The sequence below is a fragment of the Cupressus sempervirens genome, chromosome 5, assembly GCF_028749045.1.
Source record: "Cupressus sempervirens isolate cs-2001-9-10 chromosome 5, ASM2874904v1, whole genome shotgun sequence".
NCBI classification, from domain to species: Eukaryota; Viridiplantae; Streptophyta; class Pinopsida; order Cupressales; family Cupressaceae; genus Cupressus; species Cupressus sempervirens.
Genome location: NC_143122.1, coordinates 882,534,280 through 882,552,730, shown reverse-complemented (window position 1 = coordinate 882,552,730; position 18,451 = coordinate 882,534,280). Strand labels below are relative to the sequence as shown.

The window sequence follows — 18,451 nt, the reverse complement described above, 5'->3', positions numbered from 1 at the left end:
AGATTCCATGCTAGGAATCCTCAAGTCACTCAGTTGTTCCTAAGAAAGTGGAATGAGGGAATGTTTAATGTGGGTGGTTAGAATATTGCCATCACCAAGGAACTAATATAGTGCAAGGTAGGAAAATCCCCAAAGGAGAGATCCTAGCCCCTAGAAATAACCACACACTAGAATATAAACATTAATACAAATATTTAGATCCAAAATGACACCAATTCTCATAATAGAATCATAAGATTTAGATCCAACATACCCAATTGTAAGGCCTTCTAGGTAATGGACAATACATAGCGATTACAATAATAGTCCTGCAAGATCTCACAAGATCCAAGCACTAGCCAATCCATATCCACAATCTGGTAGAGAACCCCAAGAAAAATCTAAACTTGTGCTCATAGCCACCAAGAAACCTTCATGTTTTCCAAAGCCCACACTTAGCTACTAGCTTTTCTAAATTTCACTCATCTCAACTACTCCATGCTGAACTCAATTATGAATAAATATGAACTCAAGAATCACAAGACCCTCGAGTTATACTAAACCAAGCCACAAGTTGGCCTAGAAACCCTTAAAATAAATAAACTCTCACATTAAATACACTCTCAAGCCACAAGTCAACTACTTAGGACAAGCCCCAATTTTACAAGGTGTAACTAACTTAGAAGACCGCATGGTAAAGTGGTTAGTCTGAGTTCCCAATGGAAATTTCACCTCAGCTAGAGAATGACCAAAATGATTTCTTATCACTCCCCCACACCCAGCCAACACTAATTTCTTATCTGTTGAGTTGGTTAACTTTTTATGTATGACTAGAATCCAATAGTGTGTATAATTTATGTAATCGTTGTGACTAGATGCACTCATTTTTTGGTATCTTGATTTCTATTTGTTGGCATAGTCAAATTTCTCTATCATTATTGCACTCTATATTAAAAAAACCCTTTCCAATTATTATCCATCATGAAGTGTTACTTGGTATTCATATATCTAGCAAGAAGGATTTTATCATTTGATTCAAGTAAAAAGTACACTAAAAATACAAATACACCTATCAGACAAGGGAGTTTTCTATCTCAAATGCAAAGGAAGATCGATAATCTTCAATAATCTCTCCAACTGTTAGCATGGTTGTCACTATTTACATGACATATAGAGTCAATTTTAGAGAAGCATTGACCATGTCAAATTTGTTTACCAACATAAACTAAAGTTGACCAAGCATATAGAATTGAAAGATCAACCACCTTACATGTGAAATAAGTAGATGGACTACTAATGAAAATTAGGAGAAAAAAACATGAGTCTTTTGTAGCAAAAATATGGTTAAAACTACTTTGAAGGCGAATAGCCTAAATGAACTCTTTATGTAAGCAAGGCTTTCATCATATAGAAAATGTTTTGGTCAAAATTCACAATAGAAGAGATCACTTGAAAATAAATATAAAAAATGTTAATGTTGTGGTTCTTGATGATAGTTGATCGGGATAGAGCTCCTTGTTGAGCTCTCCATTTTGTATTTCTTTTTGTCTTAATAAATTGTTACCCCTCTTTTAGTTGTGGCTCTTGGTGCCTAAGATTTCTCCTTCTTTGGGACATCATTAAAATTCCTTCCTTAATTCATTCATTCATCAACAAAAACATACTTGAATTTGGTGGACTAAAAGAAATAATAAATTGATAGAGAAGAGAAAAACAAAGCTATGCAGATTAAGTGAATGGAAGAGAAAAAAAGAAATTCTAATAAGAAGATTTTGTAAAAATATTTATACCTAATCTAAAATACTCTCTTTGATAGAGCCAAAATGAGGACAAAACTAGCAAACTTCATAACAAAATCTCCAAATAAAGATCTGAAGCAATAAAAGTGCTATTCACTTATGATACTACAAAACCATTCCGTCTAAACAAATTCTCTGCGTATCTAGTGATAAAAAGCAATCCTAATGATTTGAAGGAGCTCCTGCTTATTCTGTTCTCCCAGATGGTTAAGACCCAGAGCGGCTTCCATGCATTTTCTTCTTTCTTTTCTCTTCATGTGTTAATATTTTCAAAAATACATAAATTTTGTTCACATCTAACGTTAGTAATTTTGGAATGCTAATTTTGTAACAGATTAATATTGAAAATTGTCATTCTGTTAAAAGTAATTTGCAAATACAAAATTTTGTTTTTTTGACATTCAGTGATGATAGCTGTTTCAACCGGAAGAAGAACAAGCAACTTTTCTTATAAGGCAGATCTATAACCGTGACAGTTCTGTATCATGTTTGATATTCCAGTGACAATGGTCTACAATCCTTTCTAATACAGAAAAATTATCCACCATTTAAATCGGTATTGTTTTACGTTTACTTTATGATCACATAATTGTTTTTACGAGGTTTATTTAAAATCCAATCTATTACCTTCTTTTCCCTATCCGATGATAGATTATTTAATCTGTTTTAAAACAACTATTGAAAAAAATACTGCTAAAATGAGAATTTATCATACGTTTAAAACAAAATAATCAGAATTATTAAAAATCTATTATTATGTTTTTAGATCTTATCTTCGCGAATTTAACATTTAGAAAACAATCTGACACTAATCTCAAATAAGACTAAATACAGCAATCAAATGGGTAGAAGTATGAAAAAATCGCAACATCCCTTATGACTATGAGGGAAAAAGAAACAACAACAAATTAAGCCAAAATCATTGAAAACCCCTGTTTACATTTCTACGCCATATTCAAGTGAATCCAACATTCAAAATACATAAGAACACTAATAAATTCAGCACAGATTGTGGTAAATCCGATCCATTCACCACTGTACTCAAATATTCCAAACCCAAATATGTTTGGTATTCCAGTGATAATCATGAACATGGACAATTAACAATCATTTTTTTTTTTTTTCCACTGTGTTTTTAGTTTAATTCACGCTCCTTTCTCCGATGATAAATTACCGTACACAATCCAAAATCTATATGATAAATATAGTCACTCTCAATTTACCGCTCTCTTCTGTGCAATTGAAAAAATATCCATTTTAAAATCTATAGAAAGTTATAACACAAAACTATCATACATATAAAAAAACATTAACATTTAACAAACATTGTAAAAAAATCCTTTATTACATCTTACTACGTACTCCTGAGATAATCCATTCACCGCTGTCCTCTAATGTTCAAAATCCAAATGCCCATTAATATCTACAAATCTATGGATGAACACTGAATGAGATATTATGAGTAGAGTCAGCAGACATGGCAGGTCGCTATAAGATTGTTCCATGGGATGTTTTCATTACCTGCTGAAAAGACATGGCTTTGCATGTAATTTGCTTCCCTTATGTAAGTCTCTTGAGCATCTTCAACAGTCCTCAGCAGATCAGAGTAGAATCTGAGACCCAAAAGAGAAATCTGTCTCACCATTGATGTTACATTTCTGGTGCAAGAAGGAATGTATGTAACAAAAGAACACACCATATCAAAAACTCCCCACATCTCTAATAATGCCATCAAATTTCCCACTTGTGTTTCACTTTAGCTATGAATATCAACACAAATTTCATGAGGAGCCAGAAAAAAGACAAGCCATTTTCTTTCCTTGGCAAGGACGATGCTTCTTTGGCATTACAGTCTTTGATTGTAACATAAGAACAAAGATAAAGTAAAGATATTTCCACCCACAAAAGAAAGCATCATGATCCACCTTCCACTGTCAGAGGACAATCTGATTTATGGTGGGATGGTGGGGTTTTATATTGCTTTTGACAGAAGGGCAGAAATTGGCAAAAATTGATATAGAATAGGTGGCTCTCACACGAGAATCATGGGAATTGGGTTAGGTTGATTTTTAATATTAATATTACAGATATTGTACAGGAGAATGTCTTCTTTCTGTAAGAATAATATATTAAAATGCATTTTCTTTTGAAGATCCATGTGGTTCTGCAGTGGCTTCCTACTCGGAGTTACGTTGACTCTTATTGCTTTGTCTTTTGAATATCATAGTGCTCTTTAAAGTAGAAGTTCTTGTTACTTTTATATATTTATTATATGGTTTTTTAATTTGTTTGCTGGTGTTAAACATATTCTAATCTAAGATGTCAGTTTTGAAATCTTTTGTAAGATGGATCTTTTACATCATTTTTAAATATGTTAATTCTTATTATAGAATTCAAGATTGTGCTTTCTACTAAGTTTTTCAATTTATTAATTTCTTGCAAGAGTTCATGGTAAAGAATATGCATAAAAAAGAAGTGATCAAGGCCCAAGTTCCATATAATGTCTAACTTAATGCTCTCCAAATCCTCATAGATGGTTTTTTCATTCTTCTTTTGTTGAAAGGAATCAGGCAAACATCATTTTCATAAATGGTCTCTAATTTGTCTATGCGTTACTTTTTATGGTTTAATGAAGAGAGTTCTTTGTGTGTCTATTTGAGAAAAGTTTTTTACATTGAACATTTTTCATAATGGAATTTCTTGTCCAAAATAGTAGGTTTGGGAGGAAATCTTATTTGTAATTTTCTTTGCCCATTGAAAAAAGGTATTTTATTTAAGAAAGACATTTCAAAGAACTTAGAGGAGAATATTGACATAAACAGTCTTAATACTTATTTACTGTGACAATCTTCTTCTCATGAGATCAAATATTTTTCTCCCATCACTCCTCACAATAAGCTTGCTGTGACAATCTTCTTCTCATGAGATCAAATATTTTTCTCCCATCACTCCTCACAATAATCTTGCTTCGCATCTTATTATTAAAACTCCTCTCCAAATATTTAAAAAATATATAGTAATCATAAATTAAATAAAACATTTCAATGTTAATAAGAATGAACCACATCCACCTAAATGTCAAAATGATTCTAATGCATAACCTCAAGATATTGATAAATTTGTTATTTTCTTATATAAAAAGACATCAACACATCAATAACAAAAATTATTCTAAACTAGCTTATATATTTTTTATATATATAAAATAAACTGATATCCTTCTCGAGGCATCTATTTTCATAATCCCATAATTTTCTCACATATTTATGTGAGCCTAAGAGGCGTGAGGAAATGATTTGAACTCTTGATCTACCTCATTTTTACTTCCATTTCCTCTTTGCAATTTTTACAATTTTAATTATAATTATATTTAGTCTATTTCTATTTATATTTAGTCTATTTCTATTTTATTTTTCTAACATATAAATTAACGTCAAATTTTTTAGATTGCTGCCATTGTAGAAAGCCTCTCGGCTTAATTATTCAGATTGCCACTTTTAGTATCAATATACTCTTCTTAGAAGTTACATTATTCATTCTCCAACCCCTCTAGCCCATGCATTCTCCAACCCCTCTAGCCCATGTCGTGCAATATAATTCTCAGGATCCATTGGGGCATGTGGGAGGAGACGATTAAATGTTATAGGTGCCTGAATAATTCAACTAATAATATTCATACCTTTTTGGATAAAAAATTCATGTAAAACCACTATGTTTCCCTTAATGAGCTAAATAGTAAGGATATGACCATCAACTCTTGCCATTGTCATTCATCTCTTTGACCTTTATTATAGGCGAAAGAATAAATGTTTAAGCAATTATCAACTCGCTAGAAGATAATTTTTTGGCGCTTTCCCCTTTTTTCATCTGTCATGTAGTTTTGTAATTCGGATTTTGTAGGAATTCTTAGCAGATGGAGAGCAGAAAAAGGAATGACACTTTCCTTGGAAGTAAGTTGAACCTTAAAGAAATGATCCTTTCTTCTATAAGGCTTTCAACAACTTATTTTGAATGGCAATTTTTTTTTGTCTCAACGTCTCTCAGGCCAGCCTGCATCACAACTATTAAGGTTTTGTTTGCGTTGTTCTTTATTTAACTTGTCTTTAAAAAACATTAATAATATGTGAATTATTTATTTGATAGTTAGTTTAGGTGGAATCGTAGAAATTGAGAATTATACAAATTTCTATTTAGCCAAATCAAGGTGAAAGATGAGTGTGAAGTCACATTTTTATGCACTCTAAAAAATAGTCCAATCTATTATTTTTACACTTCTCAACAAACATAACCAGGTATTGATTTTAAATTCCTACTTGCTAGTAGAAGGTCGAAAAACCTGTTTGTGAAACAAAATTAGTAGAAGTCTAGTATTCTAATTCTATTTTGTTAATTTTTGAAACAAACGTAAAAAATTTCCAATCCAGATTTTGAAAAGCCAATTGCTGTCATCTTTCACGAACCAAACGAATCCTCAATGAATTCATATTTGGTATTGTTCTTGATTGTAAGTGTTACACGATAGTCAATATTCACCACTGGACTCTAATATTCAAAATTCAAAGGCCCATTAACATCTACAAACCTATGAATAAGCAAATTGAATGAGATCTTGTGAGCAGAGTTAGCAGATAACATTGTTCCATTGAATGCATTTATTACCTGCTGATAAGATATCGTTTTCCATATAAACTTCACTTATATTATTCTCCTCAATATATCCTCAACAAATAGAGCACAATCTGCGACCTGTAGAAGAAAACTGACTCACTATTGATTGCATGTTTCTACTGCAGAAAGGGATGCATGTAATGAAATAATACGCCATATCAAATTTTTGCCACATCTCTAAGGATGCCTTCTAATCCTCCATTCGTGCTTCACTTCAGACATTAATTCCAAAATAAATTTCCTTAAGAAGAAAACCCATATCTAATATGAAGAATTTAAGGAATATACCCATTTTATTTTGCTGATAAGGTATATACATTTCTGGTGGACCGGTGATACAGTACAATCAAGCACAAGTCGAGATTTTTCCACCAACAACAGAAAGTAGCATCATACATGTTCTAAGAGAAGAGTAGAATTTAGTACTATTAAAAGATAAACTATCGATTTAATTTCTTGAGTGGGATTGTAGGGTCCCATATTGTTGCTGAAAGCAGGGAAAGCTTTTTTTAGTAGAGTGAAATGGGTCCAGCTAATTGACATTGATGAGAAAAGCAATGCTTCAAGGCATTACCTGTATTAGAATACTGTGAATTGAGGTACTGCAAGCGTTATAATATTTTTCTTCATAAAACCATGTTTTTCTTAAATAGATATTAATTGAGGTATTCTTAATATGGCTTTTACAATTTTTTTAATGATAGAAATTAGTTGAGGGATTCTTACCTTGTGTTCCTATGTGGCTGCTTAAGTAGGTTTTGTGCTTAAATTTAGGCAATTAAGTGTTCTCATAAAGGATAATTTATAATCTTTAGTGATTGAAATTAAGCTAGGGGAAAAGAGGAGGGGCTGAAAATAAGCTGTGGTTGCTTATTGCCAAAATTATGAGTCAATTAATTAATTTACATTTCAAATTTTCTGCAGCAAAATATATATTTATGGGGCCACTCACTCCACAATTATTTTCTAAAAAAGTTGAACAATCACTGCTAGCCAAAATATGCTAAACAGTGGCATGGTAACATGCTCTAGAAGTTAGTTTTTGATCTATCTTAAAATTTGTAATGATATGTTTAATAATTTTTTTATTGATTTTGTAATATTTTTATGTTACGAAATTTTTATAGTTACAAAAAAATTTAAATTTCTATAAATTGATTTGTTTACATTTATTATTTATTTCATTATAGATTTTTTTTAATAAATAGTGTCTATATTATCATTTATAAAGTAATATTATGTGTAATAACAAAAATAAATTGAATGGAGATATTTACATACCAACATTTCAAATGGACAACCTTCAACTATGCACAAAAGTATAAAATTAAAATTGTGATTAATCACTATGATATCAAATTAAAAACAAACTGAGGAGGAGGTGGGTCCAAGTAATTTAGTTTTTCTCACTCATTATTTGGACCTTCCGTTGTACATAGTTTACAAGAGGATTTCTATCATCATCATCTTGTCTATCTTTAATAGCAACAAAAACATGTATTATAATTAGAGTTCACCAAGGAAACTTGTGAGAGCCTTACTAGTAGTCCCACACCAAAAGTCAACAATGAAGCAACATAATAGCTAATGAGAAAATACCGCCATAATTTTAAGCATGATATTTCTTTTTTTGGAGGAGGAGAGGCCTCAAAATGACCATCTTTATATTCACATGAAGATTAGGTGTTCCTTTCATAAACGATAATGACTTCACTTATTCGATGAATTTTGGTTACTATTCATTTTGGATTACAGTGTCACTAATATTTCAAAGAATCATGTGTTACATTCAAGAACTAAGCATATTTCAATCAAGTGTCATTACATAAGAGAGAAGGTGAATGAGAAAGAAATAAAGTTGGAGCATGTGGCTAATGAGGAACAAATAGCTGGCATTTTTTCAAAGCCCTTAATGAAAGATGTCTTTGTATATCTTAGAGGTATGTTTGGGGTGATGGCCCTTATTTTTAAAACTGATCGATGTTGAATGGAAACAACCCAATGGTCTTCATTGGTTTAGCTTACATATGGATCTAATATTTTTGGGGGATGCTCCAAAGGGGGAGTAGTTGTTTAGTTGAGAGATTGAGTATTGTTGAGATATTTGAAGGGTGTGTTGGCCCTTCCATTAATGTGAAAGGGGGAGTGAGAATCATGTGAAGAATTATTTGCAGAGAGATAGAAGGTAATGAAAGAGAGTTATTACTTTGTGCATTGAAGTTTTTTCACATCATATGTTTCCATCAATGAAAAATGGGGAGATTATTAAATTGTTCAATAAGATTGTCATTATTGGGAGTTTGTTAGACTATTTGATAGTGGAATTATTGATGGTTATGTTTGGAATTAACATTTTTTCACTCCTTAAGACTTCATTCTCAAGTTTTTTCTCAAATTTCCTTATTTCATCTAGATCAAGGTACATCTGTTTGATTTGAATAATCAATTTGTGGTACTAATCTAACCTCTCCTTTAAGACCCTTTCTAACTTTTCCTGATTTTCTTATCTCACATTGGGTTCCTTAGTCAATCAAAGAACTATGATCTCCATCTCATTGCATAGTTCATCCTTTTATGATTCAATACATAGAATCATTGGTGGGGATAAAATATCATTGACATGTTCTTATGGATTTTATGGAATGACATTTAGTTAGTCTACATGCTACATTTCCCATCACATATGGTTGTGAGTTTGTTCAATGAAGTTACAAAAGATTTGATGTGGACTGGTTAGTATCACTATTTATTGAAGAACTATCCATGAAAGTGATTTGGTATTTTTACTGATAAGTTTTGGTCAAGTGATTTAGGATAATTCTTTTAGATGTACATTTTTTTTGTTGAAGTTGATGAAAGACCAATCCCATAGCTCCCAAGAATAATTTGCATGTAAAAACCTATCACAAAATTGAGAAGCAAAAAGCTATGGAGGTTGGAATTGCCAGATCCACGGATGAGACATTCTTGATGAGCAAAAAGATAAATTGCTATTATCAACAATGAAATTGAATCTCAATGAATGTTTACAATGAGACATTGTCCTCATAAAGGAGATTGAAACTCTAAAGGTTTAACCTAGTTTTCATAATAATAATTAATAAAAGAATTAATTATTATATGTATTTAAAATTTTAGCTTAAGTAGACTAGAGTTAATTAGAAAATATCTAATTACTCTACTAGCCCCCCTTAAGATAAACTTAGGGAGTAGCTAAAAATATAGAAACTACTACTGAAAGTAAATTTGGTTCCTAACAAACAAAGCCTAATGAGGTACCCAAGCACAACCATATCTCTAAAAAGAAGAGAAATAGAGAAAACCACATGGGAAAAATTGTACTCCAAAGAGAGATGGAAAACATGCTAAAAGAAACTAGTAGAGAACTGAAGAAGCCTTCAAACTAGGGAATGTCTCGAAAGATAGGACCAAAATATGATCACGAAGAACATCACTGAAGCATGTAGAAGTTGTAGAGCTTTGTCAAAAGTAACTTTTGATCTCAAGAACCTCCATTGAAATAGAACTTGACCAAGTAGAGAAGATTGTAATCTACATCAAATTAGGAGGAACACAAAGGAAAGCAATTGAACTCAAAGATACATATGGAATGAAACACCAAAGCTTGAGAGCTAATCAATCGAACCAAGGAAGCATGAGAAATAATAGAAGAACCCCCCTAATGCAGACAAGGGTGAGGTGACTAGAAATTGAAAAAGTGGGCCAAAATAACTTCAAGTCAAGGAACCAAGAACAAGATGCACAAAAGAGTACATATGTGTGTACTGAGTAACCAATCTCAAACACGTCATGAGGTTAATGTCATAGAAGGGACACTCACTCAACAAAGGAAGATGATAAAAAAAGGTAAAACATCAACCCCCAATGGCACTTTAGTCAAAGTATTGCATGTACAATAAGACACAAGATATGGTGAATCCCAAGAATACAATAATTTGCATAAGTGTCCTTAGATGACATTGCTCAACTCATAAGGTAAAACAAGGCAAAACAACTAAAACAAAAATGAAGATGCAATGGGTAAAAGTACAAAGTTGTGTCACCTTTCAAGCTAACTTACCAGAATGATTGAATTTGAGTATTTCTATCTAAATTTTTTTTTTTCAAACATATGATCTAGATAAATTCATTCTAGCTAAGTGATATATGGTCTCACACTTTTCCAATTGGAAATATCTATTAAAGGCATGTTTTATACTAGTTTGTATCCAATTATGGAAGAAGTACAAATATTTAAGGAAAGTGGTGTTTCAATAACTCTTACTATTTTTTTAATAACATATAAACACCATTTTATAGAGCTAAAAGTCAAGAATATTCTCATATAGAGTTTACAATGTTTTAATTAGATATAGTGTATTGTAAATAAAAAATTCTAAAAGTTCGTATTTTAACACTCATAAAGATATCAATTTTGAGAAAGAAAAAAATATTAAATCATATCAAAAATAATAATAAATTATCTGGAATTCTAGAGGTGAGAGTCCTCTTTTAGAATATATAATTTTTCTCCTAGTTGGAAAAGATTTGTTTTGAAAAATGTGGTGGGAGATGAAAACTATCAATTTTAGGCGAGTTGAAATTTGAATCATTGTACAAGAGAAAATATAGATCTAAAGATATTTTTTATTTTTTATTTTCTAGATATATATGTTATCTATAACATGGTCTAAAATCAATGGGAAATAAGTTTATTTCCATCTAGTTTTGTGGTGGGAACTAGACCCCTAATTTTCAGCATTTTTCAACAACTAAAAAATTATCTATAAAAATTAGGAAAATATAACAATTCTTATTCCAAATAATTTTTAAAAATTATAATCTTAAAATTCATCCATTTCTACATATTTCATTAGTTTACTTCATTTCCAAATTCAAAAGAATAATACTAATTTTATGTCATTGAAGGTGAACAATTATACTTTTGTTAGCCTTTTCCTTTACAAAAGGGTGAGACAGGTTTGTGGTTTTACCCTAATATGACACTTTATCTTAGTGTGTTTACAAGAATGCATACAAATAATGTCTAAATAGACCAAAAGAGACATAAGACTAATACAATAGATATTACAAGTCATGAAAAATCATCTGAAGGAAGAAAATTGATCCTTGACCTTGAAACATCCAAAATATCCACCAAAATACAAAAATTCAAAAGACTGAATAGAATGTTCTTGGAGCAAAATCTGGAAAAATAACTAGCATTAGTGGAAAGAGCATAGAAAGACCTTTCCAACAATATAAAGAATCTTTACAACGGTATAAAGAATTCTCAAAATGGAGATTGAATGCTCAAGATATGTCTCTAGGGCTGCAAAACTATACCCTTGACTTTGATAGTAGAAAAAGCCATAAAAAAGGAATCAAAACTGAAAATCACCTATACTACTGTGATAGGCTCGAAACCAGATTTTTGGTAATATCTTGTTTTCAAAAAATAGAGTTAGCATACTTGAGATATTAGCAGAAATACAAAGGTAGATCCAAACAGAGCCCGAGGAGATGATAAGAATGCTGATGCAATGCTGATGTGGTATTGGCATCAGCAAGTGACGAGCCCAAATTTGACAAGGAAAAGACCGTCAAGGCAAAGAAATGTCAGAAAAAGGCCCTTGCTGAAAAAAAATCTAGCTGGCAGAAACAAGACAAAGATATAGAAAATTAGTCTCACAAGTAAAACAGTCAGTGCCAAATGAAAAATCTTGTAGCCAAAAAAAATTTGATAGTTGAGCTATCGTCGTGTTATCTTTTGGCAAAGGCACAAACACTAGCTTCAAAAATGCCACTCCAAAAAAGATATCCTCCCTCCAAAAACAATGTCACCTAAACCAAAAAAACATTGTCATAAATGAATGTGACATGGAACAATCAGTGGCTCCAAACAATGTCAAAAAACCTTTGTAAAAGATGTGGAGCTAACAAGGTCTTCTCCTTTACATTGGCCTAAGAACATGACTTTAAATTAAATGTGCTAGTTCAAATAAAGACATGGAACCCCTAGTCCAATAAAATCTGCATATCTCCAATGTCAATGGCCAAGAATAGAGTAGATCACTAGAAAAAGCATCATGGCTGGTGCTGGCAAATAGTTTTGTTGGTCAAAAAAATGCTTGGAAATGCCCAACAAAAAGACATCAATTCCAAACTTTAGGCACTACTTCCAAGGAGCGATACTCAAGAAAACACCAATATGAGATGGCAATTAAACATGTAAACACCAAATGCATAAATTGGTTTCTTACGAACCAAAGATCTCCAAATATGTAGAACTCACCAAGGCATGGGCATGAAAAATCACCCTTCACCAAGCACGTGAGGGGAGGAGAAAATCATCTACAGAGAAATCGTCAAGTCCTAGAAACCATCCCACACAGCTAAAAAAAAAAAGATAATACATGGGCCCAAAGCCAAAGGAGTGCAAAAATTGGCAAGAAGACTTGAGCTCCACCAATTATGTCCACCCTTGCATGAAAGAAGCTTGAGTCCAAACTATAGAAGATCCAAGATCCAAGGAGCAAAAATTTCCATAAACCACATCCAAGGGTCGCCTTGTGAGATGGATGAGGGTGACGTTGAAAGAGCAAAGATTCCATGTGCTATACCAAGCGGACATTGCTCCACTGATTAGGCATGGAGCCCCAATCTAAATATAAAACAAGCCTTGTCTGGCAATCTTCTATTGCTCTATCCAATGAGGTCGATTATGTTAGAATATATAGTCCACTGATATAACTAAGAGGGGGGGAGTGGGGGTGAATTAGTTATCCAACTATTATCACAATCATTCACTTTAAAAAAATTTAACCATATGAGTAATGTAAACTAAAACCACAAAAAGATACACATATACAATTAACACCAAATATGTTAACTAGGGGAAACCTTGATTAGAGAGAAAACCCTAGTGGGAATGGTACCCACAATATGATCTACTAATATAAATATTCATTGTCAAAGGATAGGCCATATGAGGAGTCTATTACAACATTTAGTATATATGAGTCCCTATTAGGAGACTTTTGATCCCTATTAGGAGATTTGAACCTTGTTAGGAGTTGTGCCAACCCTGCTAGGATTTGTGGAAGATAGTTGAACCCACTACCCAAATAGCTTCAATATTAAGATCAAAGAACCCACTGTCCAAATGATCTTTGTACTATTCCTTGCAGAATAATATAACTAAAATGTACTTCCTTCCTCTATCTTTGTCATATCAACTAGACTTTAGCTTGTTCAGATCTTGTAACCAATCTCATAATGTGCATCCATTGATCCCCTGGATCATTTACACATATTTAGTAAGCATTTTGATCCTTCTCACACTACGCACTAATACTTCGCATTCCAATTGATCTTCTTCTTCAAGATAAATTTCAAATAAGGAAAACAACTTTCCTTTATATCGTATCTTCATAATAATTCCTTGAATCGGCCTTGAGGATTTCTCAATTATTTGAAATAATATAAGTAATTAATTCACAATTACAATAGCATTGTCGACTCACTGTCTATACAAAACTTCACATGTGTGATACCATGTCTTACACACATGTTGACATCACCATATGACTATCTTCTATCATTGTGTGACTACACATCTATCCATTATATCTCAAATGAAAGATACCAATAGATCATCAAAACATTATTTTCTAGTACTATGTTTCTACACCACTTCTAGTAAATTAAGTGTAACTTCCATACACCATTGACAGGACATAGTCCCCTTAACCATGTCATCAAGAAAATCGTAGGAACATGTCCTTTATTGCACATCATCTAAATCTTCCTTAGTTGTAGCACATCATAAGATCGTTGACTGTTATTTTTCCAGTCTTTACATAATTACTACTATGTTAACATCAATGAAAATGCAATCATGAATGCAACATATCAATACTCTCCAATGCTTAGGATACTTCCCCAATGTAGTATCATCAGTATTCATGCTAAAAATCTCCCCCTTTGGCATTGATGGCTACATAGATGGAAAACATCTAAGTTCCAAGAATACCAAACTGTAATCCATTGTTGCTATAGACATCTTCTCAAATCCTTTTCATGAATCTAAAATATGCTAGAAATGGCATCAATTTTTCATAGTGAACAACTTACAACACTTTTTTGGCTACATATCTTCCCCATAAATATTTCCTTATAAGAACTTACATTTTCTTCTACACACTTACATGAATCTTTCCAAATCTCCCTAAAGAGATAGCATCCCCCTATTGACATCTCAATAGGTGCCTCTTTCATATTTTCTCTTCCAATTGCTTAGCTGATTTTTTTCATGTACATATTCTATCCCCTATTGACATCAATGTCAAAGGTGTGAATGCACTTCTTCCAACTCTTCAATCAGCTCAAGTGTCCAAAGACAATGTTTAATACAAAATACCAAAATAACAAGAGTCATCAATGACTCAGTACATACCAGATACTCCCTCATATAGGAAGCATCAACATTCAGTCCAGTCTAACCATAGTACTCTATACCACTGGACTAATGCACTCTCTACATCATTTACTCTAGAATAGGTAGGGGCATAACTCCTAGAATACATCTTAGGTTCTCAAAAGTATCTTTAGGCAAAGGCTTTGTAAATATATCTACAATCTAATCTTTAGTACTTACATACTCTAATATTATTTCCTTTTCAGCTGCCTTCTCTCTCACAACATGATACTTAATAGATATGTTCTTTATCTTAGAATGCAATATTGGATACTTAAAAATACTTACTATACTTGTGTTATCATAGAATTTTGATGACAATTTCTATAAACTCAATCCCAATATCCTTCAACATTTGTTTCATTCTCATAACTTGATTACAATTATTGGCTATTGCAACATACTCAGCCTTCATTGTACTCTAAGATATATAGTCATGTTTCTTGCTCAACCAAGAAACCAATATTCCTCTAAGAAAGAATGCTCCACCACTGGTGCTCTTTCTATCATCCATATTGTCTGCCTAATCTACATCAGTATTTGTACACAAAGTAAAACATTTGATCTGTCATACCAGATTCCATAATCAGATGTTCCCTTCAAATATATGAATATTCTCTTTACTACTACATAATGATACTCTTTAGGATCAACTTGAAATATTGCTACAATCCCAACTGCATTTTCTATATCTACTCTAGTGTGATTTAGATATTAGAATCCTCCAATCATAGATCTATACTTCTTCTACTCAACTATAGGTGTTTCATCTTTACTAGATAACTTTTGACTAGTTATAAACAAGTCTTTCAGATACTTGGCTTGTGAAATAAATATTCCATCTCTACTCTGCACAATTTGCAATCCTAGGAAAAACTTCATTTCTCCTAGCATGCTCATTTCAATTTCATTTTTCATCTCTTCAGAAAACTTATAACTTTCTTCATTTCCTCCAAATATTATTTCATCAAAAAATATTACAATGATAAACAAACCATCATCATTTTTTTTTAAGTACAAATTACTACCTGTTCTGCCTTTAATAAATCCAAGTTTAGACAAATATTTGTCCAACCTTACATACCATGTTCTAGGTGCTTGCTTTAGACCATACAATGCTTTCTTCAATATGCATAAAAAATATTTTGCTTCTATCATAGGAAATCCATTAGGTTTCTCAATGTAGACTTCTTTCAGTTTTCCATTCAAAAAAGCTAACTTGACATCCATTTGATAAACCTTAAAATTTTTACTTGTTGTATAAGCCAAGAGCATCCTTACTACTTCCATTCTTGCCAAAAGTGCATATGTTTTCTCATAATAGATATGTCTTCTTGATGTGAGTAACCTTGGAAAACTAGTCTAGCCTTGTTTCTTATAACTCCTTGCTCATTCATCTTATTTCTAAATACCCACTTGGTTTCTATAATATTTTTGTCTTTAGGTCTAGGAACTAATTCCCATTTTAATCTAATTCTTTTTTCATTGCATGCATCCAATGATCATCCTTACATGCCTCATCTTGGCTCTTAGGTTCCACTTGAGAAATCAGACATAATTCCTCATTCATTATGTTCCTTGTCATCACACCTTTATCCTTGCTCCCAATTATCATCTCTAGAGGATGATTCTTTGTCATGTTTCTACTAGAGGTAGGAGTTGACATCTCAAATATTAACTCTTCTCTAGGTTCACATCTTTGTTCTTCTCTATGCTAAATAGATACATCATTATGCAAGTTATTGTTAGTCTCAAAAAGGACTTCAGCATTCTATCCAACAATTCTAGAATTATCCACTTCTTCATTAGAATTATAATCTACCATCTTCTCTTTAGTACCAAACTTTTCATAAATCTTTGTATTTATGCAATCAACTATTGTCTTAGTTCTATAGTTGAAACATCTATATGCTTTACTTTTCAATGAGTAACCAAGAAACATACCTTCATTACTTCTAGGATCAAACTTACCAATATTATCATCTCTCTTTATGGAACACTGACTTCCAAATATTCCAAAATACTTGACTGATGGTGAGTGACCAAACCATAACTCATAGGGTTTCTTGCTCATGCCTTTTCTAATCTATACTCTATTTAGAGTATATACTATAGTGGGGTATAAGTGGACACCTTTTTTTTGAAATCAGAAATTTTTGAACTTTGACAAGAATTTGAAGATAGTTAAGCTCAAAATTTTAAGATATGACAAAAACAAAAGTAGTAGTCCTTTGAATCTAGTTTCTAAACTATTAATTTTTTTTCAAAATGGTTTAGTTTTAGGTCCTCAAAAAAGGGCACCACAGAAAGAGGTATTGTTTATTCAGAAAAAACATAACATAGTACAAAGTGTGGCCCCATTAAATTTTTGAAATTCTTTACTCACTCTGGTCAAAAGTTACCTAACACTATATAGTTTATCCTTGATTTTTCAAGTAATTTTATAATGTGTATTTTTTAATGAATTTTTTAATTGGATACATCCCAAAAATGTGAAATATCTTTGTGTTCCCCCTAGAAATTATTGAAAACTAATCTAAAATCAAAACTTTTTTTTTTGAAGTGTGTAGAATGGAGTCTAGTTTCTAAAAAACTAAGTTGTTGCAAAATTTGATGAACGAGCTAAAATCTATAGCCCAATTAGTACATGTTGTCTTTTGACAAAAAATGGACATACATTTAAAAGAAATTATAGTTGAAAGGCATTAAATAGTTCAAATAAAAAATAAATTATATGGTTATATAGCTAACAAAGATACCTACAATGTCATGTAACTTGATTTTATCGATGCTCAACCATGAGGAAACTTGAAGGAGAGCACACAAGAAAAATCAATCATTTTTTGTATGTTTGCAGCAAAACACATCTCACACTAGTTTAGAGACTCCAAACCTTTAGGTTGGATCCTCAAGGAAAAACCAAGCCTTAGGCTTGGTAGAATGAAAAGCTTTAAATAGCACATGCAAGCTATAATGTGTATGCACTATTTTAAGCTTTTTTAAAATTTAGGTCTTAATAGCACGTATGTACTTTAGTATGTACGCGCTTGAGTGAACACACACTCTTGAAGCCTAAATTTCAATAGCAAGGGAAGAAGAGAGGTAGAGAGGGTCAAGAATGACAGAGATTAGAAGATGAGAAGAGAGTAGGAGGTGGGATATGGAGACAAGGAGGGAGAAATAGAGAGAGAGAGAGAGAGAGAGAGAGAGAGAGAGAGAGAGAGAGAGAGAGAGAGAGAGAATAGGGGATTGAAGAAGGTGGGATAGGGAGAGAGGGACAAAGAGAGAAAGAGAGAGTAGGGGATGAGAGAGAGAGAGAGAGAGAGAGAGAGAGAGAGAGAGAGAGAGAGAGAAGGGAATGGCTATGTGTGAGAGAGAGAGAGAGAGAGAGAGAGTAGGGGATGGGAGAGAAAGAGAGAGTATAGGGAAAGGGAGAGAAGAGAGAGAGGGAGTGAGAGAAAGAGTAGCGGGAGGGAGGGAGGGAGAGAGAGAGAGAGAGAGAGAGAGAGAGAGAGAGAGAGAATGT

At 32.3% G+C, this 18,451-nt stretch overlaps 1 long non-coding RNA gene across 1 annotated transcript; it reads right to left on the bottom strand.

Moving 5' to 3' along the window:
- Positions 1-2,787: 2,787 nt before the first annotated feature.
- LOC149558756 (uncharacterized) lies at positions 2,788-3,668 on the bottom strand. Its single transcript, XR_016352477.1, has 2 exons — positions 3,141-3,668; positions 2,788-3,010 (listed from the first exon to the last, which is right to left on the bottom strand). It is a non-coding gene; the product is annotated as an uncharacterized LOC149558756 (long non-coding RNA).
- Positions 3,669-18,451: the final 14,783 nt, after the last annotated feature.